Below are 7,087 nucleotides of genomic sequence, written 5' to 3' on the forward strand. Positions count from 1 at the left end.
CCTCTTCTCTTCTCTCTTCCTCCTTTCTCTCTCTCTCTTTCTCTTCTTCTTCTCCTTCCTCTTTTTCTTCCTCTTTCCTTCTCTATCGAGCATCACTATAAAAAAAATACGCGCGCTGCACCAGAGGCAAGGCCCATCAAGGCAACTATGCGGTCTGACGACATATTTGAACACTTGATGCAGACTAAAGAGAAGGAAAAAAAAGACGAAAGAAAAGGGGAAAAAAGGGAAAAAAGAGAATAGTGAAAGTAATGATAGGAAGACAAGACAAACAGACAGAGAAACAGGACATAGACAGGATAGATAAAGATAGATAGATAGATAGACAGAGAGAGACAGACAGAAACACAGGTACACACACACACACACACACACACACACACACACACACACACACACACACACACACAACTGACGTCAGGAAGGAAACAATAATAATGAGGTGACATAAAGAGAGAGAGAGAGAGAGAGAGAGAGAGAGAGAGAGAGAGAGAGAGAGAGAGAGAGAGAGAGAGAGAGAGAGAGAGAGAGAGAGAGAGAGAGAGAGAGAGAGAGTGGAACAAGCAGAGAGAGAGAGAGAGAGAGAGAGAGACAGCTGGCACTGTGATCACTCTCTCTCTCTCTCTCTCTCTCTCTCTCTCTCTCTCTATTATCACACATTTCACACTTGAATTTTCTACCTGTGTGTGTGTGTGTGTGTGTATGCGTGTGTGTGTGTGAATGTGTGTGTGTGCGTGTGTGTGTGTGTGTGTGTGTGTGTGTGTGTGTGTGTGTGTGTGTGTGTGTGTGTGTGTGTGTGTGTGAGAGAGAGAGAGAGAGAGAGAGAGAGAGAGAGAGAGAGAGAGAGAGAGAGAGAGAGAGAGAGAGAGAGAGAGAGAGAGAGAGAGAGAGAGAGAGAGAGAGCAGACGGACGAACAAACAAACAAACAGATGAATTGAAAAAAGTAAAGTTTGTGGAATTTAACGAAGGCGAGAACTTGTTTGAAAGCTGCCGCCATTGTTGTTGTTGTTGTTGTTGTTGTTGTTGTTGTTGTTGTTGTTTGAAGTTGGTATTAATTGATGTATATTTTAGTAAGGGAGAGATTTGAATACAACCTTTAATATTTTTTTTTGTTAACATGCAGAGATAGAGAAGAAGAAGAAGAAGAAGAAGAAGAAGAAGAAGACGAACAACAACAACAACAACAACTTCAAGAGGAAAATAATAATAATAATAATAATAATAATAATAATAATAATAATAATAATAATAATAATAATAATAATAATAACAATAAAAACAAGAAGAAAAAAGAGAAGAAAAAGAAAAAGAACAACAAGAACAAGAGTAACAAGAAGAAAAAGGAGACGAAGAAAAAGGAGAAGAAAAAAAGAAAATGAAGAAAAACAAACCAAAGAAAAATTATGAAGAAAAAGAAACAAGAAAAGGAAGATGAAGATGCTGGGAGAGATTTATAAAAGCCTCCCCTCACCCACCCCACCCCTCCCCCTCCCCCCTTCCTTTCTGTCGCTCCCACTGACAGGAATAGACGAAAGAAGTAGTGCAAGGTTGCCATATAACATACTGACAGACTGCAAAAAACCTACTGACAGGAACAGAGTAAGACAGACAGAGACAGACACACACAGACTTATATATACCCAGACTTCCTACCCCCTTTATAAAATCACCATACATAGCTTTTTTCTCCCCTTCATCATCCTTCCCTACCTCTATCTCCAGTTTTTTAGAGTTAACATCTACATTCCCTCTTTTCGCCATGTCTTTCCCTTTCTCTTTTTTTTCTCTTAACAGCAAAGGACGCAGCTCAAGGAAAGAAAAACAAGAACAACAACAAAAAAAGCCCGCTAGACGCTGTTTCGACAAAAGAAAAATACACAAGAGAGGTTAGTTTCAGATGAAGAGGTGTCCTGATGCTATCCTTTTGGGAGAGTTCAAGTCATAGGCGGGAGGAAATACAGACGAAGGAAGGTTGTTTCAGAGTTTACCAGCGGAAGGGATAAGAGAATGAAGATGCTGGTTAACTCTTGCATAAGGGATTGGGACAGTATAGGGATGAGGTTGAGTAGAAAGTCGAGTGCAGCGGGGTGGCGGAAGAGGGGGGGGAGGGGGGGGGATATGCCTGCAGTTAGAAAGTTCTGAATACCAGTCAGCATGAAAATATTGATTAAAGATGGACAGAGAGGCAACATGGCGGTGATATTTAAAAGACTACCAGTAATAAGAAGAGGATTGATGAGACGAAGAGCCTTGACTCCACTCTGTCTAGTAGAGCTGTGTGTGGAGCCCTTGAGAGGAGGGAAAGAACTGGCGGGGACGATACAGAACGCCCGACCTCGAGGAAGCTGAATACTTGTCTCTCTCTTCTAGTCTAACTTCCAACCCTCTTCTTCTCTCACCCCGTTTCGTTGCATTTTCCACCCCATCCTGTACCCAACTAAGGATAACTCAGCACTACACATCATATAAACAATGTCTCAGGAAATTATTACGTAAGCGCATTCTCAAATATCCCCCCCCCCCCGTACACACATTTGGTAAGACTTTCGTAGAGGTTGATGTGTTAGTATTTCCAGTAGTACCAGTTTCATGAGCCTGGTGATAGTTTGACAAGGCTTCCGCCCCATGAACGCGAAAAAAGCAACAACACACTCATGAAAACCCAATCAATCTCATTTGGAAACAGTTTTTATGGGAGCCGAAAGCGACGAGAATAGAAGTCTTAGATCCGTATTCTTCAACATTTCGAGTCTCACACATTCATTTGATAAGGTTGTCGTAGTGGTTGTTGTGTTAGAATTTCCATGGGTATAGTTTTATGAGCCTAGTGGTATATAGTCTGGCAAGGCGAAAATTCATGAGATCCCGACTTAGAGAATTATTGTGACAGCCAAAAGCGTCTGACAATACCGACCTTACACACTCACATTTAATAAGGCTTTCGTAAAGGTCTTCAAAAGGCTTCTGAACCATGAACGTAAATGGAGGAAAAAGATGAAGAAATAAAAGAAGAGGAAGAAGATGAAGAAAGAAGCAAAAGATGAAAAAGAAAAAACACACATATTTCCCTCATCCACACACACACACACACACACACACACACACACACACATGAGAACCCGAAATTGCAAACAGTTGTGAGAGCCGCCGGCGTCTGAGGATAAGGACCTTAGACAAAAACGTAAAAAAAGGGGGAAAGGAATACAGGAAAGAAAGGAAGAAAGAAAATAAGATAAAAAGAAAAAGAGAATGAAGAAAGGAAAGAAGGAAATTAAAGGGAAATAAGAAAGAAAGAGCGGAAGTCTGAGGATAAGGGCCTTAGACAAAAACGTAAAAAAAGGGGGAAAGGAATACAGGAAAGAAAGGAAGAAAGAAAATAAGATAAAAAGAAAAAGAAAATGAAGAAAGGAAAGAAGAAAATCAGAGGGAAATAAGAAAGAAAGAGCGGAAGTCTGAGGATAAGGACCTTAGACACACACACAAAAAAAAAAAATGCCATCGCGTCCCAGGTAGACAGAGCCACACACGGCGCCAACTCACCTGGACGAGAGCCACCTGCCGCGGACGGGCGGGGGCATGGGCGCCGCGGTGTGGAGGTGGCGGCGGTGGGCGGCGTGCAGGAGGGCGGGGCAGGTGGGGAGACTCGCGCCCCCCACCAGGTTGTCCATCAGGTGAGCGCCCCCCCAGCCCACACACACACACCCTGGGGGAGAAGAGGGAGAAGGAGGTTAGTGATGGGTGGAGTAGAGTCGGAGATAGGGGAGGACGTTGGGAAAGGGTTTTAGTTGTAGTAGAGTAGATGATGATGATAAGGAGGAAGTGGAGGAGGAGGAGAATAAGGAGGAGGAGGAGGAGGGTTCGGTTTTACAAGGTGGAGGACGTTGGGAAAGGGCTTTGTTTGTAGTGATAATGATGATGATAAGGAGGAAGTGGAGGAGGAGGAGAATGAGGAGGAGGAGGAGGAAGAGGAAGAGGGTTCGGTTTTACAAGGTGGAGGACGTTGATGATGATAAGGAGGAAGTGGAGGAGGAGGAGAATGAGGAGGAGGAGGAGGAAGAGGAAGAGGGTTCGGTTTTACAAGGTGGAGGACGTTGGGAAAGGCCTTTATTATGAAGTCAACTAGATGAATATGATGATGATGATGATGATGACGACGAGGAGGAGTAGGAGGAGGAAGAGAAGGAGAAGGAGGAAGTTTTAGGAACATAAGAACATAAGAACGTAAGGAGTCTGCAAGAGGCCGGTTGATGAGGACGTTGGGAAAGGCCTTTGTTATGCAGAGGACTAGCTAAAGAAGAAGAAGAAGAAGAAGAAGAAGAAGAAGAAGAAGAAGAAGAAGAAGAAGAAGAAGAAGAAGAAGATAATGATGGCGATGATGAAGTTTTACGAGTATTTCTATATAACTAATAACAACAACAACAATAATAATAATAATAATAATAATAATAATAATAATAATAATAATAATAATAATAATAATAATAACGTCAAACAAATGAGCCATAAAATTATAATAACTTAAGGACAGTAACAGCTAAGAGAGAGAGAGAGAGAGAGAGAGAGTTAACTGAGCCACGCGGCAGCTAGCAGGCATGCACGCATGACTCAGCTCTCTCTCTCGTGTTACATTATTCAGCAAAACCACGGACGATCACACACACACACACACACACACACACACACACACACACACACACACACACCTTTGAAAACATTTATATTACTACAACACCAACAACAACAAACAATAATAATAATAATAATAATAATAATAATAATAATAATAATAAGAAGAAGAAGAAGAAGAAGAAGAAGAAGAAGAAGAAGAAGAGGAGGAGAAGGAGGAGGAAGAAGAAAAAGAAGATAAAGAAATAAAGGACGATGAGGAAGAAGAAAAAGAAGAAGAAGAAAAAGAAGAAAAAAGATGAAGAAGAAGAAGAAGAAGAAGAAAAGAAGAAGAAGAAGAAAACACACATTACCCTCTTCTAACAGTGTGTGTGTGTGTGTGTGTGTGTGTTTTACTTACCCAAGAGGAGGAGAGTTAGCACCCCCATGATGACTGGCAGAGAGAGAGAGAGAGAGAGAGAGAGAGAGAGAGAGAGAGAGAGAGAGAAATACGTAAGTCAGAGGATCAGGGGGTGGTGGTGGTGGTGGCGGCGGTGGTGATGGTGGTGGTGGCGGCGGCGGTGGTGGTGGTGGTGGTTCGCTTTGTCGCTCGAACGCTCGGAAACGTGTTCGAAGCAAAAGGTTTTTATTTTCACATTTTTCCTTCTTTTTTTTGTCCTTTTTCTCAAAACACACGAAGGAAAATATGAGTGATCTTGTACTGTTCTTTCTTGTTCTTTTCTTTCTTTCTTTCTTTGGTTATCTTTTGTATCTGTTTCAAGGAGATGGCTGTTGGATCTCTCTCTCTCTCTCTCTCTCTCTCACACACACACACACATCCCTTCTATCCCTCCTTTTCACTATCCCTTCCATTCCCTTCTCTTTCATTCTCTTCTACTTTCTTTCCTCTTCCGTTCCTTCTTTTCCATTCCATTCCATGCCATTTTTTTCCCTCCCTTTCCTTTCCCTTCTCTTCTACTTCTTTTCCTTCTTTTCCATTCCATTCTCTTCCCTTCCTTTCCTTTTCCTTCTATACTTTCTTTCCTTCTTTTCCCTCCCTTTCCTTTCCCTTCTCTTCTATACTTTCTTTCCTTCTTTTCCATTCCATTCCATTATTTTCCCTCCCTTTCCCTTCCCTTTCTCCCCTTCTGCATTCCCATTCATTTCTCCTTTCTCTCTCTCTCTCTCTACACACACACACACACACACACACACACACACACACACACACACACGGTTTCCTATCCTACCATTACTCGCTTGTTAATAAATGCCTGCCTACCAGTGTTTTGTTTTCTTATTTATAACCAAACATAGAGAGGAAAGATATGTGAGCCCAAGAAGTGATTTGTTGTGATTGCAAGAAAGAGAAAGAGAAATATGTGTAGTTATAATATATTTTTCTTCCCTTACTTAACTTTACTTTACCTTACTTAACCTAACCCAACCTTACCTTACCTGACCTTTACCTTACCTAACCTATCCTTACCTAACTTAACCAAACCTAACCTTACCTTACCTAATCTAACCTGACCCAACCTTACCTTACCTGACCTTTACCTTACCTAACTTAATCAAACCTAACCTTACCTTACCTAATCTAACCTGACCCAACCTTACCTTACCTGACCTTTACGTTACCTAACCTATCCTAACCTATCTTTACCTAACCAAACCTAACCTTACCTTACCTAATCTAACCTTACCTTACCGGACCTATACCTAACCTAACCTTTACCTAACCTAACCTTTACCTTGCCTTCTTACCTAACCTAACTTTTACTTGAAGATGTTAACGAATAAATATGTAGGTGGTAGCAAAGAATAACTAAGTGACTGAAGTCTTGCATTAATGATCAGCGCACTAACTAACACACAGAGAGATAGATATAGAGATAGATAAAGACAAAGAGAGAGAAGCTTGTCAAATAGGTGTTCTAAGATGTTTTGTTTGTGAACACGGTTAGAGCTCGGACTAACACACTCTCTCTCTCTCTCTCTCAGCCACACACACACACACACACACACAACCCACGTATGCCAAACTTAAAAAACACAAACTTAACACATGAACAAACAAACAAACAAACACTGCCAGGTATATATATAAAAAAAACACAGGTGGAAACACAGGTAAGAACAAAACACGTACACACAAACGCACACGAAGCCTTCCCCAACACACACACACACACACACACAGACACACACAGCACACCCGTCTCCACAACGTGACAGACACCGTAACACTGAGGCTGAGAGGCAAGAGAGGCAGTCAAGCGAGCCGCCGGAATAAAAGAACCAGGATCACCGAGGCTCATTGGCTAGCCCCTTCCCTTCGACCCCGCCCCCTCGCCAGCCTCGGCCACTCACGAAACGAGTCTCCAGAGGTACTAGCCAATCGGAGGGGAGCCTGCGTGGGTGAATGAGTGCCAAGATGGTGTGGGCGTGGTTAAGTTACTCTAAGGGATGTGCTTGCGG

The 7,087-nt window shown here is 42.2% G+C and overlaps 1 long non-coding RNA gene across 1 annotated transcript; it reads right to left on the minus strand.

Annotated features, from left to right (window-relative positions):
• Window positions 1-3,530: 3,530 nt before the first annotated feature.
• On the minus strand, window positions 3,531-6,864 carry LOC127002975 (uncharacterized). The gene is made up of 3 exons (XR_007756790.1): window positions 6,825-6,864; window positions 5,028-5,378; window positions 3,531-3,704 (listed from the first exon to the last, which is right to left on the minus strand). It is a non-coding gene; the product is annotated as an uncharacterized LOC127002975 (long non-coding RNA).
• Window positions 6,865-7,087: the final 223 nt, after the last annotated feature.

The sequence above is a fragment of the Eriocheir sinensis genome, chromosome 24 (assembly GCF_024679095.1).
Source record: "Eriocheir sinensis breed Jianghai 21 chromosome 24, ASM2467909v1, whole genome shotgun sequence".
Taxonomy (NCBI): domain Eukaryota; kingdom Metazoa; phylum Arthropoda; class Malacostraca; order Decapoda; family Varunidae; genus Eriocheir; species Eriocheir sinensis.